This window comes from Hemitrygon akajei, chromosome 15 (assembly GCF_048418815.1).
Source record: "Hemitrygon akajei chromosome 15, sHemAka1.3, whole genome shotgun sequence".
Classification (NCBI taxonomy): domain Eukaryota; kingdom Metazoa; phylum Chordata; class Chondrichthyes; order Myliobatiformes; family Dasyatidae; genus Hemitrygon; species Hemitrygon akajei.
This window is the reverse complement of record NC_133138.1, coordinates 16669231-16692717: the sequence shown is the minus strand read 5'-3', so window position 1 is coordinate 16692717 and position 23487 is coordinate 16669231. Positions and strand designations below refer to the sequence as shown.

Here is a 23487-nt window from a genome sequence, read left to right as displayed (position 1 = left end):
ATTTATATTGCGCCACCCGGCAACCCTGATAATTTTTTTGGATGACGGAAAAAGAAGATCTTTTACTGATTATTGGGATGCGGAAGAATTTGCACAAGAACTCCCAAATATTCGCTAACCACAGCCAAAGATTTAAAAGTGAAACGGATTAAAGCTGAAGACAGGGATAGTGAATGGAGTTGATGGATGTTTAAGGACAGGAGAATATTTAAATATATTCTTAATTATATGATACGGGGGAGAAATGTAAAAATTTGAAAAATATTAATCGAGAGTAGTGATATTATTTTTTCTTCTCTTATATATACTTTTTTATGTTACGGGGGAGCTGAGGGAACTTTGGATCGATTGCTATGGGATTCACGTGTGTAATCATAGCGATTGCCATGACCCACACAACGGTGGGGGGTAATGTTGTGTTTTTTCTTTATTCACAACATTAGTAGAGGGGTATTTTGTTTTTTTTTCTTTATAATCTATTTTTCTTTAATCTTTCTTTCTTTGCCTGAACAATCGGGGGGGGGGGGGGGGGGAGACACATAGCAACATGAAGAATTTTAAAAAGATTCCCCAAGGTACTACGAAAGTTGAAAAGTTAGGTATTACTATAGACTGGAGTAACCCTGTTAAAAATAATGACTAATTTGCTGAATTTTTTAAGTTTTAATGTTAATGGGCTTAATGGACCGGTGAAAAGAAAAAGAATTTTAACATACATTAAGAAAATGAAAATAGAAATAGCTTTTAGCTGCATTCCATTTGAAAAAATTACTTATAATTTAAGAGATAAATACGAAATATTTCTGAAAATTTGGCGCCCTTATTTACAAAAGATAGGATTAAATATATAGGTGCTCCAAAGATAAAATTATTGGTTAGTTGGGGAAAGAAATAAATATATATACTAAAGCTATTATGAACTCCATGGAGCATGTGGGGATCTTCCGATATCCAGACATTCTGTCTTTTTTTTTCTCTTTTTTTAGGGATATGTTAGGGGGGAGGGGTTAAGGAGAGGGAGGAAGGGTTGATAATATTTTTTTTCCTTCTGTAACCATTTGAAAATTCAATAAAAAAAACTTCTATAAAAAAAAAGAAATAGATGGAATAGACCATTTAACCTCTTGAACATGCTCTGTCATTCAATAAGTTTGTGGCTATTTGCAGCTTCAAAGAGGTGTTTTCCTTCTAAATCTCCCTTGATTATTCTAATATCCTATATCATTACTTTAAGTCTAGCTGATGGATAAGCCACCCGTAACCCTCCAGAGTAGAGATCTCCAAATACTGAAATAAATATAGGAAAGCAAACAGCCTGGGTTGATTTGGAATAGGATGTCTGTGAAAATTTTTGAAGGTTTGTTCACTCACTCCTCAACTTGACAGAATCACCTGTATCTACTAGTGCATGGAAAGGTGTTGCCTTTTCCATCTATGCATTGCTTCCCTTTTTACTCTGTGAGGAAAGCTGTCACTGAAATAATAACATTGTTTGAGTGCTCCTTATTTTGGAAATTCTCCCCTGATGGTTTCAACTGAAAAATGTATGTGTTTCTTCTGATCCAATGCACAATTATACTTTTGACCTTTCTACATATATGTTTAAGTCCATAAGATATAGGAACAGAAGTAGGCCATTCAGCCCATTGAGTCTGCTCCACCATTGAATCATGGGCTGATCCATGCATCCACTCCCCTGCCTTCTTCCCAAATCCGTTGATGCCCTGGCTAATTAAGAACCTATCTATCTCTGTCTTAAATGCACCCAATGACTTGGCCTCCACAGCCACTTGTGGCAACAAATTCCATGAATTTACCACCCTCTGACTAAAGTAATTTCTCCACATCTCTGTTCTAAATGGACGTCCTTTAATCCTGAAGTCATGCCCTCTTGTCCTAGACTCCCCTCCCATGGGAAATAACTTTGCCATATCTAATCTGTTCAGACCTTTTAACATTTGGTATGTTTCTGTGAGATCCCCCTCATTCTCTTGAACTCCAGAGGATACAGCCTAAGAGCTGCCAGATGTTTCTCATATGGTAACCCTTTCATTCCTGGAATCATTCTTGTGAATCTTCTCTGAACCCTCTCCAAAGTCAGTAAATCCTTTCTAAAATAAGGAGCCCAAAACTGCACACAATACTCCAAGTGTGGAGTAATATCTATTTGAATATCCATTTGCCTTAATCTATTTAATTAAGCATTCTTTGTTTAAATAGTTAATTGAGTTTTATGTAAAAATATGTTAATTGCATACATTAAAGTGTGCTTAAAGTAAGTGAAGTTAGACTCATATTTCGGATTTCTGTGTCTTCCTTTGAATTAGTTTAATGTTTTGAAGTTACAATGCATAACAATTCTCAATGATTTGCATTTTAGCTCTCATTCAATTTTATAAAACTCGTATTTTGCTGCAAGATTTTTTTCAGGTAGGTGAGGTTTATTTCGATATCTTTTTGTCTTGTGCAACGGAACACAACTGACACATATACCACTTCTGCTATGGTGTTAAATATGGTGCTGACGCAGCTTTAGCTTCTATGTAGTTAGCAGTTATTGGCGATAATGTGTTATGATAAACATCCCGTAATCATTCACAACAGTTGAAGGGGCATGTTTTTATTGTTGCATCGGCTGTGCTTCCAAATCCTGTTATTATCAGTTGAAGTCTACAAAGCTGCTTTTCCCAAAGGTTTAGTTCCATGTATGTCACAACAAGCACATCAAATGGCATGAGATTAGGTATGGCTGTCATTGTCTTAACAGCAATAAGATGATGTGTTGGTACACTCTATGTACTAAACATTACACGTTATTCGAAGATATTCTCAGTGTTTAATTGGCTTGCAGAGACCAGTTAATTTCGATGTTGGGCTTTAATGTATTCATGGCAGCTCCGGTGGTTTCTGGCCAGGGGACATCATTACAGACCAACCATCCTGGATTAAAGATCAACAGTAAGTGGACATTATGGTTAGTACTCATACATAAACTAGTCTCAGTATGAAAGGAACTGCACTTCTTGATATTTTTTCATTCTTGTCATCAAGAACTGCTCTTTCTCCAAAACTGTTTTCTTATCTTTTTCTAAACCCCTTTCTTCTCTTTCTCCTCCACAATACTTAATTTCAGTGCCCTCCACTTACTGCTTTCTCCTCTTTTTCTCCCCTCCCCAGTCTAATATTTTTCCCCCTCAATGCATTTGAATTTTCTTCTTTTTTTATACTCTCTTTTACTTGCCTCATCCTTTCTCATTTCCTCTCTCTTCCCTTGTACTCCCTTCTATCCATCTACGTGCTTCCTCTTCCCAGAACTATGTCTGGGAACCTGTGCACTCCAATGTCACATCATGAACCACCTTGAGACCAATTTTTTTTTTTTGAGATTTAGTTTGTGTCTCTGAGCTAAATTTGCTGCTGTTGGCTCTTCCATACAAGTTCAAATTTCGTCGTTGTTCCTCTGCACACCTTGTGTTACATCAGCTGGCAACCTTGCCATTTCTTTAGCATATGTTTGTTTTTTCCGAGTCTGAGTTGTTAGCTCAGTGCTCAACCAGGCACGGATTGAAAGCGTGTAAGGAGCTGGCCAGATTTGAACATGGGACAACTCTTGTTGAAGTCCAGTGCAGATGCCACTGCACTACTGGCCGGCAAGGTAAAACTTTGATTCTTAGTCAAGGTTGCAACAGCCTGCTTGCGATCAGCATGCCTTATTTATACATCAGCCACCTTATGTTGTTTCATCTCTTACACCAAAATATCCAAGACCACCTTGAATGACAGGATATTTTTACTTGGGGGGGAAATATCAAAACACATCACTCCCCAGCTGGTAGAAAGCTGCCAGTTAAAAATCAGACCAATCAGTTAAAGCATTGAGTTTCCCTCACATATTTTCCACAATAAATGTGGTTTTCATTTATGATTGACTTGATAACAATAGGTAATTGGTATGCAGGTTTGAATAGGAGGTAGAAGAAAATAACCATACCTTTCTGATATCGTATCCCACTCAATTGCAAAATCCATTCAGAGAAACAAGTTATTTACTGGATCATATCAGGACTTGCGCATATAATGTAATGATTTCCTTTTCCTTTCAAATCAAGCAAATAAAACTCTGTATCTTACCAATTTGACTTAAATACTTAAGGTATTTCTGTAGGGTGATACACAAAGACACACAACTACAGTGAGGGTGAAATTTGTTTGACCATTTGTGTTGGTGAGCACATCTTTTTCCCTAGTATGCGATCCAGTTCCCTCTCTTTGAATTCAGGTCTATTTCGTGAATCGGCCATTCATCAGCATCCATGGCTGTCATAGATTACAATGGCATTGTGGATATTGTTGGACTAGGCTGTATAATTTTTTTCCCTTGATGACCAACTTTCAATGCTTGTTTATATCTTTGCATACTGTAGTTACCTATGTACTTGTAATTGTTCAGTGTGTTTACCAGTCATTGCTCTTGTAATAATTTGGTTGCAGTTGCAAGTATCGTGTTATTTGAATAGGGGCTATCTGAGTGGTTAATACTGATCTATGGAATTTAATGCTTTTACTCCACTGTGATAAGACTGCTAAATGTTTCCCTTGTACAATAAGACGGACTCTTGATCTCACACTCTAACTCGCTATGAGTTTGCACTTTATTGTCTACTTGCACTTCACTTCCTCTGTAGCAGTTACACTTTATTGTACATTGTTATTGTTTTATTGTATTTTGTTCTACCTTAGTCTACTGTGTAGTGATCTGATTTGTTCAAAAGTATTCAAGATGAGCTTTTTGCTGTATCTTGATGCGTACACCTATAATAAGACACCTCTAATTTCAACAGTGCAGGATGGCATTTCATTACTACTGTCGGGCATCAAACAGATGAATTACATTGCAAAACCTATCATTTGTTAAGATGTTTGCTCTCTGACTGGGGGGGGGAGGGTTTGGAGGAAAGGTGTAGGAGAGGGCAGGGTGCAGATGGAATCATTTGTTGGATGGTTAATGGTGTATTGGTGCTATCCGCTGTGGTGATTGTATGCGCGCTAGTGCTGGTCTGTTCTGGGGAGTGCACATTTAACACTTGCCACCTGCTTATCAATTGTGTGCAGCAAAGAGCTTCCACTTGTGCCTCAGTTGTGCTTTGTCCTGTCAGGAATCTCATCTGTGCACCATTCTTGATGTAAATTGTAATGTTGCTTCCAATGTTAGTGACTTTTTTCAGGAGTTTGTCTGGCCAATACATGGCACAATGTGTACTGGGGGGAAAAGGTGAGATAAATTTTTAGACATGGATGTTTGTAATCAAGTTGTTTAATTTATGGAATAGACCTTGAGGCAAATTTTACAGTAAAGCTTCCTATTATTTTTCAAACTGTTGCAGATGCAACTCTCCAGCTGTTATACTGATCTGTGTTAATCAAAACTAACCCAACAATTAACCTCACTGTCCAAATTGACCTGCAGTGCCACATGTTTGGTAAAGCATTTCTTACTTGCAACCCATTTCCTGTACCTTGTACAGTGCATCAGTAAATGTTAGGATTGCTAATGCATTTTAATCCTAAGGCACGTCTTGGAATTATCCTTCCTCTTTTGCTTGCTTGCTCTTGCTTTCAAAAAAAAAATTTAAATCGGAACAAGAGCTGGCTACATCATTGATCTGATCTTGATCTTGCTTTACTATCCAGTCTGTTTATCCATAACCTTCAACTCTAAAAATCAGTCAATCACCCTTAAAGCAAAAATTCAATCATTCAACCCTGCAGTTTTCTGGATTAAAGAATTCTAAAGTCATTATTTTCTGAGAGAAAGTAATTCTCCTCATCTTGCTCTTAAATGGGTGTTATTTTTTAAATGCTGCCCCCTGCTGTGGGAATTTTTTTTTAGCATCAACTCTACTAACACTTCTCCCCCCCCCCACCCCATAAAAAATGTTTTTTGTTTCAGTAAGAAACTCATCCCATTCTCTTTTTCAGTGACAACTTCACCAATCTGCACAATAATGCATCCTTGTCCTCCATAAGCTTACCCCTTCTTCTCAGTAGTCAACCTGATGAGCCTTTGGCTTCTCCAAACTGTCGCTAGTGCAAGTTCATTCTGCTTTAGATAAAGCAATCAAAAGTCAATGCAATTCTCCAGATGTAGTCTCATCAATGTCCTGTACATTCTTAGACTCCTCTGGAGTCTAAGACCAGAGGACACAGCCTCAGAATGGAAAGGCATCCTTTTAGAATGGTGATTGGGTATTTTTGATACCAAATCTCCTCAAACTCCTAACAAAATATTTTTCCCAATTTTCTGCACTACCACAAGATCTTAACAACATTGTTTCTGTTTCTTTCAATATGAAAGATCTGACTTTAGCTTCTTCTCAAATTGTAAGGTGAATTCTACCATATTATGATCACTGCTTCCTAAGGGTTCTTTTAACTTAAGCTCATAATCAAATCTGGATCATTGCACAACACCTAATCCAGAATTATCATTCCCATAATAGGCTCAACCTCAAGCTGCTGTAAAAATCCATCTCATAGGCATTCTACAAATTCCCTCTCTTGGAATCCAGCACTAACTGAATTTTCCCAATCTACCTGCATATTGAATTCCCCAATGACTTTTGCAACATTGTCCTTTTTTATATGCCTTTCTATCTCCTGTTGTACTTTGTAGTCCATGTCCTGACTACTCTTTGGAGACCTGTATATAATTCCCTTCAAAGTCTTTTTGCCTTGCAGTTTCTTTATCCAACACACAAAGGATTCTATATTTTCTAATCCAAAGTCATGTCTTTCAAACGATTTGATTCTTTTTTTTAAACAATAGAGCCACCCATCCCTTCTGCCTACCTGTCTGTCTTTTTGATACAATGTGTATCTTTGGATGTTAAGCTCCCAACAATGAATTTTTTTCAGCCACAACTCAGTTTTGCCGCATACCTGTTAATGTCTAACTGTGCTACAAAATCATCTACGTCGATTTGTATAAAGCGTGCATTTAAATATATGCTTCCCATCCTGTCTTCATCATCCTTTTTGATTTTAGGCCCCCTGTTACACTTTAACACAATTTAACTGCGCCTTTGCCCTATTATCTGCCTGTCCTTCCTCACAGTGTCACTGCACACTACATCTAGTTGTATACCAACTGCCCATCCTCAGCCCTATTACTGCAGTACCTATCTCCCTGCCAAATTAGTTTAAAGCAGGGGTCCATGGACCCCTTGCTTAATGATATTGGTCCATAGCATAAAATAGGATAGGAACCATTGGTTTAAACCCTCCCCAACAGCTCTAGTACTGTCCACAATGGTATCGGTATCCCATTCTTTTTGTACAGGTCATACCTTTTCAGAGCGATCTCAATGATCCAAAACCCTTTAACCCTGCCCCCTGCAGCAATTCTTTAGCCATGCATTCATCTTCCTAATCATCCTATTCTTACCTTCACAGCACGTGGCACAGGCAGCAATTCAGAGGTTACTACCTTGGAGATCCTGCTTTTCAGCTTGCTGCCTAACTCCCTTCAGGACCTCCTCCCTTTTCCTACCAACGTTATTGGTACCAATACCATGACTTTTGGCATTCCCCCTTCCCACTTAGAATTCTGTCGACCCAATCTAAAACATCGTGACCCTGACCCCTGGGAGGCAACCTATCCATCCAGGTGTCTCATTAATGTCCGCAGAATCTGTTTTTTCCCCCTCTAACTATGGAATTTCTTCTCACTACTGCAATCCTCTTCTCCCCCATGCCATTCTGAGTCACAGAGCCAGACATCTGGTCACTGTGGCTTCCCCCACTAGGTCATATCCCCTCCCCTACCCCCAACAACAGTCCATAGTAGTATTCTTATTATTGAGTGGAATGACTACAAGGGTACTCTTCACTAGCTGCCTATTGCCTTTCATGACAGTCACTCAAGGACCTGGCTCCTGCAACTTGGGGGTGATTGCCACCCTGTAGCTCCTATCTATCTATTTCCTTAACATGGTCTCTAAGGAGCTGCAGCTCGATGTACTTTGTGCAGATGTAGTTATCAGGGAGTCTGGAGTTCTCTCAAATTTCATAAAAAGCCTGACCACTCTAACAATGCTCCACTCCAACAATGGCTGCTCCACTTTCACCTCCTTTCTTTTTATTGGCCTGCACTGATTGATTTCTTTTACTCTCTCCATGCATATCTGTTGAATGCATGCCATGGATTTTAGAACATATAAATTAGTAAGTTTTTGAGTACTCTATACCAAATCTTTTAAATTTAAAAAAATGTTTAATTCTTATCCAACAAACTGATGATAGTGTTAATGGATTTAACATTAAAACCTCTTAGTGATACCCAGATGAGTTTTAATGGAACCATGTTGTATCCATATCTCAGTGAAACCTTACTCCAAACGTGGCCTAATAGTTGAATTCTGGAGGTTAAGTAGAGTGAATTAACTTAGACAAATTGATCATCCTGGCAATTATTATGACTGAACAATTTGTTGTAATTAGATGAAACATTCAAACAAATTATTCAGGTTTTATATTTTGGGTAGCAAATCTGAGATCTGATTTGTAAATCAATAAACAATAATACAATCAATTTTTTAAATTGATGGGATTATTTATTTGAAATTGGGTGTTCTTTTCATTCCCTCATTAATATTGGATTAGTTGCTTTCAGAGCTTATTCAGGACATGTATTGCAAGTGGATAATGATGGTTGTTTGGCATGTATCAGTTCCTGCATTCAGAAAGAACCCAATTCTTCCTTATCTCAAAGTGCATAGTCTGTGTAATGATGAAAGTTGTTTTGGTCTGCTGCTTCTATCCAAAGGTTCATTCTCCATGTTGATGTCTGTTGGAATCTAGTTTCAGACCCAGCTTGATATCTGGCAGCATACAGAAATTAAGAACTTTGTTTCCTGTGTGCTATTCTTTGATTAATAATGAACTGGATTTGTTTGACTGCAGTTATTTCCCCTAAGTTTTCATTTTGTATCTTAGACACTAGAATACTACAGCACAGTACAGGCCCTTCAGCCCTTGATGTTGTGCCGACCCATATATTCCTTTAAAAAGTACTAAATCCACACTACCCCGTAACCCTCTATTTTTATTTCATCCATGTGCCTGTCCAAGAGGCTCTTAAATACCCCTAATGTTTTAGCCTCCACCACCATCCCTGGCAAGTCATTCCAGGCACTCACAACCCTCTGTGTAAAAAAAAAAAAACTTACCCCTGATGTCTCCCCTAAACATCCCTTCCTTAACTTTGTACATAAGCCCTCCAGTGAAACAGGTACTGGCTATTCACCCTATCTATGCCTCTCATAATCTTGTAGACCTCTATCAAGTACCCTCTCATCCTTCTATGCTCCAAAGAGAAAAGTCCCAACTCTGCTAACCTTGCCTCGTAAGACTTGTTTTCCAATCCAGGCAACATTCTGGTAAATCTCCTCTGCACCCTCTCCATAGCTTCCACATCCTTCCTATAATGAGGTGACCAGAACTGAACACAACACTCTTGGTGAAATCTTTTCTCTTGATTACACTCTTCTGTGCATCATCATTAACTTGCTTGTTTATGAGTTAAATTATTTGGTTCTTTGTCTAACAACAACAAAAGATGAGGGAGCAGGCCTTTTTCACCCTTCGTTCAGCACTGCATGTGTGTTGCAGCTGTTGCTCCTTCTCAAGTTTGGTGAAATTAATTGAATTAGTTGTCCAGCTAATTAACCCTTGTTAAAATCCTTCTATACTTATACCTTGCAGCAACAGAAGGTTAGGGAATGGGCAGGAAAGAGCAAGATTTTCTTCCACTGCAGGCATTGCAGTGTTTCTGTATTTTGTAATCATCCTTATCTTTGCATATATTTTAGTTTTAATTAGGGTCATTCATTAACATATTTACCCTTTCAGCATAACAAATGCAGTCTGGGTTTCATAATACAGTTTTTCTTTCAGATGTGGATAAAGTTAATTTTCTAATCAATTGAATTTGCATATTCACATTGTCATACCTGCCACTGCACTGATTTTTAGCCTGCATTTTCTATAAGATATGATTTGTGTGCGTTGTTTCATTAAGCTAATGAAAATGCTCTTTTCTCCTCTCTCACATTTATCTTCATTTCCTGAGGTAAACAAGGCAAACGCACCTCCTCAAAAATGGCAATGCAAGTGTTAAAATAGTCCGTTTGAAAGCATTTTCCCAAGTATATGCCAATGCTCTTGAAAATAATGGAGTTTTTTCAAAGTAAATCATTGCAATGAGACTTAGTGAGGAAAAACTAACATCAAGTAAAAGTGGAGCTGTGGAGAAAACCATTGACATGATAAACTACATTGGAAGATGATTGGATACAGGTTTACAAAAGTTAAGATGAATAATAAAGATCTGAATTGGGATCATGCTTAGTGTGCATACAGCTTTGATCACTCTATCTCAAACAATTGATTTATGTCAAGGAAGGTATGAGAAATATTTGTTAGATTTGTGGTGGAATTGGTGGGTTGTCCCAGGATGAGACTGTTGTCCAAAGAGGACATATTGAATAGTCATGGTGTATTTTCCACTGATTTCAGAAGGTACGGGGACCTCCAAGTTATAATCTGAGAGGCTGGCATTGCAAGAGAAGAAACATTTGGTGCAGGAAGATACATTTCTTCACTTAACTAAATGCTTTGCTCCAGAGGACTTTGATGAGCAATCTAATAATATAATCTAGATCAACAGAAATAATTGATTGGGCACCAATATGATAGAGGGAAAATTGAAGCAGCATTGGATGGTGGAGTCTTCTTGATGAACCTTGTCTTGTATTCCTGCTCCAATTCATTTATTTAGTCATGTATGTATTTTAAGTATTGTGATATTTTAAATTGTGCTTCATTCAAGTTTAACTCTATTAATTTTAAAGTAATTTTGCCTTGGCTCCATTAATAAAATTTCACCGATTTACCACAAGTGCACCATTATTTTGAATGCACAGAAAACAAAATACATTCTTATAAGATTCTTGATTTAGATTGTGAAATATTTTGTTAGCAAACAAAATTAAGAGGAAACTGATGGCATTATTTCATATTAGGGGAAAATCATTAACTGTGGAAATAGATTTGTAAAGGGGGTTTCTTCTTTTTTCTTTGTAACTGTGTATGTAATCAAAATGGCTTCTTTGTTTTGTTAAAAGCAGGAATGCTTCTTTGTTGCGAGAGAGTGCTGGAAGCTTGTTTGGGTTAAAATTTACTGATAATGAGAATTGTATTCCTTTGTAAACCAATTGGGATTAATGTTGTTCTTTCTTCTGAGTCTGTAAGCTATTGTTGGCGGGCTTTTGGGGAGATCGGTGCGAGGGGTTGAGAGAGAGAGGACGCGATGCTGTAAGCTGGGCGAGGAACGGACCCCAAGGGGGGGTCCAAGGCCAGGAGGTACTCCGAGGAGAGGAGATAAAGCTAGATGTGCTTGGTTGACCACTTCGGGTGGTCCTAAGCTGCGAGTCGAGGAGTTCAGAGGGGATCGAATGGTGGCCAGAAGACTTCAGTAATTGAGCTCCAATGGTTGTGCACGAAGTGGTTTGGACTTTGATAAGTTTGGCGCCTTTTCTTTATTGTTTTTCCTTCATATATACTGTATCGTTATTAATCACTTAGTTATAGTAACCTTTATAAATTGTACTCATTTAATCGCATATGGTGTACTGTCTGTTTTTGGGCGAGGTGGGGACATCACACAGCATCCACACCAGCTGATTACCCAGTTTGGCGGGGCTGAAGGCTGCTCCCCCAGACGAGAACGAGCTGAACGAGCCTGAGGCGACCCAGGGGGTTACAGATTTTTTTTGCCCATCCTTTTGAAGTTTCATTCAGAACATGTTCTTTGAGCATTTGCAAATTCTGTATCTGAGAGCAAATGGAAAAGAGGTCCTCTCCCACTATTGTTTACCATAAGACTATAAGACATAGGAACAGAATTAGGCCATTCAGCCCATTGAGTCCACTCTGCCATTTCATCATGGCTGATCCTGGATCCCATTTAACCCCATACACCTGCCCTCTCACTATATCCCTTGATGGCCCAACCATCTATCAACTTCTGCTTTGAATATATCCATGGATTTGGCCTCCACCACAGTCTGTGGCAGAGCATTCCACAGATTCACCACTCTTTGGCTAAAAAGATTCCTCGTTACCACTGTTCTAAAAGGTCACCCCTCAATTCTGAGGCTGTACCCTCTAGTTCTGGATCCCCCCCACCAGAGGAAACATCCACTTTATATTCAGTAAGTTTCAATGAGATCCCCATGGATTCTTCTAAATTCCAGCGAGCACAGGCCCAAAGCTGCCAAACACTCCTCATGTGTTAACCCCTTTATTTCCAGAAACATGCTCATGAATCTTCCCTGGATTCTCTCCAATGACAATGCATCCTTTCTGAGATTAGGGGCCCAAGTTGTGTCTTTATCTTCTGTTTTTCTGTTATCCATTGTCATTCTTGACTGTCCAATTATAATAAGAACATATTCACCAATGGGAAGAGAATAGCAAGCTCTATCCACCTTGTGCAAGAAGTTATGTGAAAAATTATTGGACATGACAATAAGTGGTCTATTACTTTGTGGAATTGTCCAGCAATTAACAAACCTTCACTGTTTCTAATCCATTTAAAATGTATGCTAAATAACTATTGGTGTTTACCTTAGATACATTTATTTGGATGGTGGATCTTGTAAAAATGTAGTTAGTGTTTAAAAAAGAACTTAAGACCTCTTAATTTATTAATCTGTATTGTTTGAAACAGATAAATCTATGGCTTCAAATCCTGCCTTTGGGCAATTTGAAAATTAGTCTGCATCTATAACAAATAGACTAGTGTTATTTGTCATCTGTGGTATGTCAATAGCAAACAAACTGTCTTAAATTTAATTATGTTTTGATAGCAATGTACACAAAACCACCCAATTTGCATAGGAATCTGGGCTTTGAACTGCATTTAATTTATGAGTTTAATTGTAATTCTATATGCAATGCCCATTTTACTGTTTATTGGTAGTCATGGTCACTGGTCATTAAACTGAAACAGGCTATTAATTTTTCAATTAAAACCTATTACGACAACTTTGGAGTTTTTCCATCCCATAACTCATAACTCATTTTGTCCATTTTTTTCTTGCCTTTAGAGTTGTATGAAAATCCCATTCTAGCTCCTCAAGCAAATCCAACATTAGCCAAAATGGTTTTGAAGGTGTTTGTTCTGAACTTCACCTGTGGGTCTTTTAACTGAATTTTGTTCAGCAGCTTCCCAAGGAAAAATTTGATCATAACAATTTAATAGATAATACACAACATCATGGTGCAAAGCACAGAAGAATTTTTGCACCTTGTTGTCCAAAATAATTCCTGCCTGTTCTCTATATATTTCTATCCCAAAAGTGTAGAGGTGAGCAGAGTGCTTAGATAGCATATTGGAATGTATCTGCTGACTTGTAGTGTCAAGAAAATGCAACATTAGAAAGAGGAATAGGAGTAAGTCATTTGGCCAATACAATAAGCTTCATGCTGATCAAAATTTGATATTGGTTCCATTCTTCCCCTTGCCAGACCCACTCTCCACCACCCAGAAAGCTGGACTCCCTCATAAAAGTACAGCTTCCAAGCATTTTTTTCTCAATTTTTATCCCTAAAACAAGTAATCCTATTGAACACAAGAGATTCTGCAGTTGCTGGAAATCCAGGAACTCAGCAAATTACACAGCATCTACAGAAATGAACAAAACAGTCAATATTTCAGGACAAGACCTTTCATCTGGAGCAGAAAGGAAGGGAGAAGATGCTGGAATTAAAAAGGTGGGAGGAGGGGAATAAGATGATGCAAATGATGATAGGTGAAGCCAGGTTGGTGGGAAAAGTAAAAGGCTAGCAAAGAAGGAATCTGATAGGAGAGAAGAGTATGCAATGGGAGAAAGGGAAGGGAGGGGTAGCAGGTGGATGAAATAGTCAGGTGAGGGGAAGAGGTCAGAGTGGAGAGCAGAAGAAGGGAGGCAAAAAGCAAGAAAAAGAAAAATTGATGTTCATGCCATCAGGTTGGAGGCTACCTAGAGGGGTTGTTCCTCCACCCGAGAGCGGCCTCATTGTGGCAAAAGAGGATGCTGTGAAACAATATGTTGAAACAGGAACTCGACAAAGCAGTCCCCCATTTTATGTCAGGTCTCAACAATGTAGAGGAGGCCATACCCAGGGCACTGGCTCAATTGAAGATGAAATTTAGTTTTAATTAGTGTAGTGTTTTCAATGATAGATGTCGGTGCATCCTTGAATTTTGGAAATTCAGCAGCCAAACATTTGCAATAATAGATTATTTTGGCACTGAATACTCATTGATGGAATTGCAAATCTTGTTGTTCTATTGATGTTTGCCTTTTTTAATCACAGACATACTGTATGTTGAGAAATCAGTTGTTTTGTAGCAGCAGTACCGTGCAATATACAAAATTTACTACAAGTTACAAAAAGAATATACAAAAATAAGTGCTGAAAGAGCAAAACAGTGAGATAGTGTTCATGGTTTCATTGTCTGTTCAGAAATTTAGCAGTGAGGAAGAAGCTGTTTCTAAAACATTGTATGTGTCTGTGGCTGTCTCTTCTGGCTCCTGTGCCACCTGTCTGATGTTAGTAATGAGACTATGGCATGTACTGAATGGTGAGAGTTCTTAATGATTGTTGCTACCTTCTTGAGGTATTGCCTTTTGATGATGTCCTCAATGGTAGGGAGGCTAGTACCCATGAGGGAGCTTGTTGAATTTGAAGTTGCTGGCCCTGAAACAGTCAGAATGTTTCCACAGTACATCTAAAGAAATTTGTAAGAGTCTTTGGTGACATACCATATCTCCCCAAACTCCAAAAGAAATATAGTTGCTGCTGTACCTTCTTTATAATTGTTGGGCTCAGGATGTTTTTTCACCAAGGAACTTGAAACTGTTGATCCATCAATGAGACTGGTGTGTGTTCTCCTGACTTCTCCTTCCTGAAGTCCACAATCAGTTCTTTGGTCTTATTGACATTGAGTGCAAGGTTGTTGTTGTGACACCACTCAACCAGCTGGTCTATCTTACTCCTGTGTGCTGCTTGTCACCACCTGATATTCTGCCAACAATAATTGTGTCAACTGTAAATTTACAGATGGTGTTTGAATTATGCCTAGCCATGTAGTCGTGGTTGCAACGTGAGTAGAGCAGTGGGCTAAGCACACATCCTTGAGGTATGCCAGTGTTGATTGTTGGTGAGGAGGAGATGTTATTTCTGATTTGCTCTGAGTGCAGTTCAGGATCCAGTTGCAGAGGGAGGCACAGAGGCCCAGGTTTTGGAGCTTGTTGATTAGTACTGAGGGTGTGATTGTGTTGGATGCTGATCTGTAATCAATAACTGGACGCCTGAAGTGGGAATTGATTTGGTATCATTGGGAACCATTCTAGAATCTATACATTTCGGGAAGATGGCAACTGCTTTCTTCAAAGTCAACTCCTTAAGAACCCTTAACTGCAAGCCATCATGTCCTGGGATTTTATTAGTTTTCAACCCCTTTAGCCTCTCCGATGTTAATTAATTTATTTATTTACTTACTTTTTAACTAATGCTGGCTCTCTCTGACCCTGTAATTCTCCAGTACTTTCAAGAGGCTTCCTATTATGACAGAAATGGATTTAGTTACAAACAAGAGAAGATCTGAAGATGCTGGAAATCCAAGCAACACACACAAAATGCCGGAGGAACTCAGCAGGCCAGGCAGCATCTGTGGAAAAGAGTACAGTCGAAGTTTCGGGCCGAAACGTCAACGGTACTCTTTTCCAATTGTCTTAATTCGGTACATATTATTTATAAGCTATGTAGTAGTTCTTTAATTGTTAGCCATTGCTTTGTTATTCTACCACCTCATGACCCAGTATCCTGTCTACTATAATCAATTTGCAACTTGTGTCTTTTTTCAAACTCCTTTATTTCGATTTAAGTTCCACATTTGTGATTGAACCATGTCATTTCAATAACTCTATCACTTTATTATCTCTGCTCCCAAAAGGCCTCTTAACTACCTCTTTCTCATCATAATATTAGATTTAAAATTAATTATTCTCTTGTTTATTACTTATTACACTGATCTGGAATACAATCCCTTGTGCAGCTTATGAATCCATTTTCGACTTAGTTTTCCCAGTCTGTATCTAGTTTAAAGTTTCTCAATGATCATTGTATTACACTCTTTTTTATGTACATATAATTTCCTATTTTTCTCTGTCGTGTGTTTGTGGGTGCATGTGTAACTCCCACCAATTTTTCTGCACCTTACAGCTTCCTAGATCCATCCAAATTGATCCTCTTTGATTTTATGACCCAAGATAGGTGGTATGCATTTGGAATAAGTTGGCAGAGGAAGTGGCAGAGAAAGATAAAATTTATAAGGGCCGAGACCCTTCGTCAGGACTAACTGAAAGGAAAGATAGTAAGAGATTACTATCTTTTACTATCTTTCCTATCTCTTACTATCTTTCCTTTCAGTTAGTCCTGACGAAGGGTCTCGGCCCGAAACGTCGACAGCGCTTCTCCCTATAGCTGCTGCCTGACCTGCTGCGTTCCACCAGCATTTTGTGTGTGTTGCTAAAATTTTTAATATTTAAAAGATGTTTGGACAACATTGTTAGATGGAAATATTTAGAAGGCAAATTGGACTCACTCAGGAAGATAGCTTAATCAGTATTGGTGAATTAGGCTGAAAGGCCTGTTTCTGGGCTGTATGACTCTATGACATGAAGATCCTTTTCCATAAACTTTTATCCAGTTCTGTGATATCAGGGCTACCCCCTGCTAGTAAGTTTGTTCAGCACTTATTTCATAGGAAACTTTAATATTTCATGGAGCAATATCTTTTTTTGATCTTTAGCTGCGCAGCATTTTTTAAACATTTTAAAATGGATTGAAATTAATACCTGGGGATTAATTATGGCTTTGAAAAAAAACTCTGAATATACAGGAAAGTGGATCCAGAACTGGAAATGTTGGCAAAGATGAGGCAGAATCTACAATTACTTGTTAATAATGGCATAATAGCTTTGAAACATGATGTATTTGGTCTTGTTTTCAAGAGTTCCATAAAACCTTTGAATATTCTAATAGTTTCCTTGTCTATTGGTTTCCTTGTTTGAATCTCTAGTTTTTATCCTTTTTCTGTAGATAATTTTACCCATGATCGGGATTTAACTAAAGCTCACAATCTGCTCACAGTTATCTTGTGAATGGCATAGAAATCAGTCAAGGTTAAATGAAATGGTAAATAACTGGATATGTTATTTTTTTTAAGTATAAAATGCAGAGACAAAAGTTGGGATGCCTGTAAGTGTATCACTTTATATATCTTTTCCTGACAATCAGATTTCTTTTTTCCTTTGTTCCTGATTTTCATTGTTTGCATTAAGTTGAGAAAATGGCGATGTGATAAGACTACCTGCAGGAAGTCAGTGTTCAAAATACATTGGAAAGTGGTTATTAGAATAGATAAACTTGTTACATTTAGAGCAAGTATAACTGAGCATTACCTTTTCTTTACACAGATTTGTTTTTTAAAGTTGGCATTGCAAAGTTATTTGAAGACGAGAAGTTCCAAGGATTTGGTACTCGAATGAAGAATCGACAATGTGGTAAGTCTGTCATTGTTTTAAATGTATGGGTATACTATTCTCTTGATTCCACAATCTAAGCATTTACTAAAAGAGATTGCTGATGCACATAGACTATATATAGCATACTTCATTATGAAACTGAAATTGCCTGAAATAACTTTAATAATTGCAGTGCATAGATTTCATTTTAATAACATGATTTTAGCCTCAGATTATCTTTGCAGTTTGCTTATTTGGGGGGTTGAAAGAAATATATTTTTGTTACAGTGCTAGCCCAAGATTAGTGATTCTTATGGGAAAAATAGTGTGCCTGTAAACAAAATTGAAAAGCACATGGAAGGTGAGTTAAATTTCCAGATCCTGTCCACCTAGGAGGAAGTTGCACACTGGAGTTGTGTGGATAAGTAAACCATCCTTATGCTATTGCAGCATAAACTATGATCTGTTGGGCATGGGATTAGTAAATTTGCCTGCTTACATGACTTGTAGCTTGTGCAGCTGTGTTCACATTTACTGTGTAATCTCTTGGCCAAGCATAAGTTTTCTTGAGCATCTTCTTGTAGTAGATGGGATAGAGGTTATAGTCAATTATCATTTTGTGACCTTCTTTCCTTGACTTTTAAGCTCCACTGCCGGATGTGGTAGTGGCTAAATTAGTTACCTGTCAGTGAAGTGATTGAACAAACCATGCTCACCACGGTAGCATAGCGGTTACCATAACGCTAGTAGAGCTCAAGGTGTCAGAGTTCAGAGTCCAATCCCGGCGACCTCGGCAAGAAGTTTGTACATCACACCCAGCTCCCTGTGGAAAGCTTGGCCTTCCTCTGGGTGCTCCAGTTCCCTCCCACAGTCCAAAGACGTACTGATTAGTCAGTTAATTGGTCACTAAGTTATGATTTGGCTAAGGTTAATTCAGGTGCTGCTAGTTCTGCAGCTTGAAGGGCTGTAACATCTAATTCTGCCCTGTAACTCAATAAATAAATAAATTCCATGCTATGCTATGTTATTGTTCTTTGACGACCTTGACAAACTTCTATAGATGTGTAGTGGAGAGTGTGTTGACCGGCTGCATCATGGCCTGGTCTGGAAACACCAATGTCTCTACAAAAGCTAGTGGATTCACCCCAGTATATCACGGGTAAACCCCTTCCCACCGTTAAGCACATCTATATGAAATGCTGTTGTAGAAAAGCTGCATCCGTCATCAAAGATCCTCACCACCCAGGCCATTCTCACTGCTGCCATCAGGTAGGAAGTACAGGAGCCTCAGGATTCACACCACCAGGTTCAAAAGCAATTACTACCCCTCAACCATCAGTCTCTCGAACAAAGGAGATAACGACACTCATTTACCTATCCATTGAGCTGTCCCCACAACCAATGAGCTCACATTAAGGACTCTATCTTGTTATTTCATATTTTGGTTATTTTTTGATTTTTATTTATATTTGCATTTGCACAGTTTATTGACTTCTGCATTCTACTTGATCTTTCATTGATCCTGTCACAGTTAGTATTCTACTGATTTGTTGAGTATGCCCGCAGGAAAATGAATCTCAGGGTTGTACGTGGTGACATACTGTATGTAATCTGATAAAATTCACTTTGAACTTTGTTCCAGTAGACAACGCTACTTAAGAAACATTCAATATAATAGAGATTTCATCTTCTTTTCACAACATTAGACATGTATTTATCCTATTGTCTTTTCAAGAGAATTACCTAGAATTATTGACACCTATCTAAAGGAACATTTATATATGTATTAACATTGTTGACGTTTCTCCTGAGAAACATGTTGCTTTGTTTCACTTCTCTGCCCATAATCCTTGCTATTGATTTATCATTGTCACATGCAATGCAGAGTAAAATTTAAAAGCTGCTGAGGAAATCCAGTGCAGGTAAACCATAAAGTGCAAGGTCATAACAAGGGAGATTGTGAGTTCTTATCATACAAGAGGTCCATTCAAGAGCTTGATAACAGGGATGGAATTTGTCTTTGGGCCTGATGGTACTTGCTTTTGTATTTTCTGCCTGATGGGACAGGGGAGAAGAGAGAATGTCTGGGGTCTGTCTACTTCTCACTACCTCAGTAAAGCTGCCAGCATAATCAGAGCTCACAGAGGGGAAGCTACTTCCCATGAATTGCTGAGCTGTGCCCGCAACTCTGTAGTTTTTCTGGTCATCTGCAGAGCAATTGCTACAAGTAAGGTTCTTAAGTATGCACCTCACTGTCTGCATGGACTCCCAAAGCTCACCGGATGCTTTTTTTGTTAGACAGCCTTAATAGTAATCAGAAAACTTCTTGATTCTAAATATTTAAGACCACTTAATCATGCAAATTGGGATCCAAATTCAAATGCAAATTTTGTGCCCTGCTCTTAAACTGCCAGTTATAAGCAGTCATCATGTGATCTAAGCATGAATATTTGAAGGGAAAAACATTTTCGGTAGAGCCAGAGGGAGCTGATTCAAGGCAATCACAATTCATTGGCAGTGACACTTCAATACCGATACGATTTGAATTTTCTCAGTGTTGTGCTTCTTGATGAAAATTTCAACTTCTGGCACCTGACAGAAAACTTGATTTTAGAATAGCAATCAGATGGTTCCAAATCTTCTTGTGCTTAAACTGACATCTGGACACCCCCACTCACACAAAAAAAGCCAAAAGCTATATATGAATATTGCAATCTGCATGCAAAACCACACTAGAATACCACAAATATTATACAAAGTGAAGGGTAAATTGAGGTTAAATTCTGTTCATCAGTCTGCACCTTGTTTATGAATGAGGATATATTTAAAGGACGATGCTGTTGCAGTGTCTAAATTTAGCCAGAGAAATCTAAGCTGCTCTAATTGAACAACATTATGAAGAGAGCACCTTTTATTTGAAAAAGAGGATTGATTTAATAGGGATATATTTGGAGAAGGGCATAAAGTGAAATCTCTTGAGCTAGGTCTTTAAACAAACTGATTGAATAGAATACTGACAAAAATCAGCAGGGTTTTTGCAGCCTTCAAAGCAACTACCTGCACTCTTTGAGTTTTTTTAATGGAGCTCTTCCTTAAGTGTATTTTAAATGATTGTTCTCAAGTTATCTCAGGTTTTTAAAAGGGCATTTGAATGTTAAAGATCATGTCAGAGGTCTTTCTAGGTGAGCCTAGAAAGACTAACACGCCTGAAAATACGATAAAGCAAAAGAAACCAGAACAGTTGAAGATGAAACCTGCCTTGTTAATCAGCATTTCCATATTGATAATAAGCTAATTGGATTTTGCATTTCCTTGCAGCCAGAAACTCATATTGATACTTGAATGTCAACCTGTTAGTTCAATGCTCTAACACAGTTGGTCCTCAATTGGTAGCTCCCACCGCTGTAGTCTCTATTATCATCATCAGAAGCTGCTTGTCAATGATAGTCATTTGTTATACATTAATCATCTTTCTTCTATCTGAATTATTTTTCCATTTATTTGTTTTTCATTTTCAAGTTGTCCTGTTCCAACTTGCCACACTGGATTGTCATGAAAAGATGCAGAAATGAATTGAATTTATAAGGAAGCAAGAGATTTTAAAGTGTGCTTTATTAAAAATGTTCTAGCTGTGAAGTTAACAAGCATGTGACGCATAAAGATTGATTTAGTTTTGATTACTTTTTGAGGGAAGGAGTGTTTGATTCTTTAAAAAGATTGTAGGTTAGAAAGTAAGTCATTAAGTTCAGCATTACTTTGCAAGTAACTATACACCTCCTACCATCTGAGAATAACTGCCAATCACGAGTTTCTAGCTTGGTATTACAAAGCTGCACACAATTCAATAATCCATTTGTTACAGTTTGATATACTATTTGATGGATCATTGGTTGCATTGAAGAAAATGCAAGTAACCACTACCTATTTTCCTGACTTGCAATAGCTGGTATGTGCAAAGTGAAAACCAATTTCCTTGGTGGAGGTGATAAATAGAATGAAGGTCATTTCAATCTTTATGTCAATCCGAGTGCACGAGCAGCTGTTACGGAATAATGAATAGTTCCTGGTGCCTCGCAGTACTAGCTGAAGGAAGATATTCTATTGATGAAGAACTATGCAAATTGAAATATGAAAGGAAAAATATTAAAAGGACTACATCAAACCACACATGAAATGGATGTGAGTGCGATTGGGAACAGCCCCGCAGTATTATCCACAAGTAATTATTCTACTTGTCTTGCCCCCCCCCCCCCTCACTGACCCTTTAGTTATGATAAAGTTGTCTGTGTCTAGATGCTCAGCTTGTAGCTGAGCACTGTCTGTGTGTGCCACAATCATTTGTCATCGAGAACTGATGACACATTGAACATGATTGGACAAAATCAGTTTATTAAGATGGAGAGTGTGATGTGATTGCTACAGCACTGAATTTCAGATGCACAGGAAATTGGGATTTAAACCAAGTAAAACCACTTATTGGAGCAATTTCAAGTGAAATGCAATTTTCATTATGAAAATCAAACTAATCTTTAGGCAGTTGTCTCATTTCCTTACAGAAGTGCACATTTCATTGCTATATATTCTGGCAACTTTTAGACTTAATACTACTTAGATCAGACTCTCTTTTCGTTAATGATAGTTTCTATATGCAGAGCAAAATCTGTGCCACTAAGTGCTAAAAATAGATTTAAACATCATCTACTTTTCATTTGAAATGGTTTTTAAGAAACATGCTTCTTGCCCCTCTGCTAACAAAGTTTTAAAACGTCAAATCTCTTTATAATTTTTTGCAGTGTTTGTTTATTTTGTAATTTATTGTCATTTTTCACTGAACTGTTGTTTCAAAGCAAGAAATTTCACATAAGACAGTGATTTAAAAAAATCATGATTCTGTGTTCCAATCAAGCGCCAACGTCTTCACCTGAAATTGAGAAAAAACTATTCTGATAGACAAATATATTTAAAATGAAACTGTACAGATTTACTTTCCTTTCATACACAGATGCGAGTGTTATCTAACCTGTTGATAAATGATTTCTTCTCGTGTTGACTTTTTAATATGGTCAGAAGCTGTAGGACTCAATGGGCATTACAGTAACAGATTTGTCTAATTATATTATGTTTTGAAAAGATAGCAGTTCTTGCATTATAATATTGTAATTATAGGTGTGATGATGTATCATAAGATGTGTAATTTTCCTGTATTTCATCACAGTCTCACTACACACTGCTTTCTTTGTATAGCCACTAAGGTGGGACATAAATGAGATAGCTGAGAATGGGGCTGGCTGTATACATGTAGGTGCAGTGTTGTAATGAGACTGAGGAAGGACAGACAGATGACAAGGCAAGACTGCTGTCAGTGGGATGAGTTCAAATATAACATGGGAACAAAATTGAAAAGGGTGATGAAAACAGGACTGAAGATCTTGTATTTGAATGCATACAGCATACGGAATAAGATAGATGATCTTGTGGCGCAGTTACAGATTGGCAGGTATTATGTTGTGTGCATCACTGAGTTATGGTTGAAAGAAGTTCATAGTTGGGGGAATTAATATCCAAGAATACTCACTGTATCAAAAAGACAGGCAGTTAGGTAGAGGGGGTGAGGTTAGTTAAAAAATGAAAACAAATCTAAACAGTATCCAGAATTTGGGTTACAACTTACAATGGGAGATCACAAAGGCATGTATAAAGGACAATGGTCACGGAGGATTTCGATATGTGGATAAATTGGGGAAAACCAGGTTGGTGCTGGATCCTAGAAGAGGGAACTTGTAGAATGCCAAATGTGATGATATTTTAGAGCCAACTTATGTTTGAGCCCATTAGGAGAAAGGCAATTCTG

The 23487-nt window shown here is 37.9% G+C and overlaps 1 protein-coding gene across 1 annotated transcript in view; it reads left to right on the top strand.

Moving 5' to 3' along the window:
• LOC140739190 (phospholipid-transporting ATPase VB-like) overlaps positions 1 to 23487 on the top strand; it is a 293630-nt gene that overhangs the window by 114702 nt on the left and 155441 nt on the right. The window contains exon 3 of the mRNA XM_073067239.1: positions 17589 to 17675. The gene's annotated coding sequence lies outside the window, so the exon portion shown is untranslated. The remainder of the gene's footprint in view (positions 1 to 17588; positions 17676 to 23487) is intronic.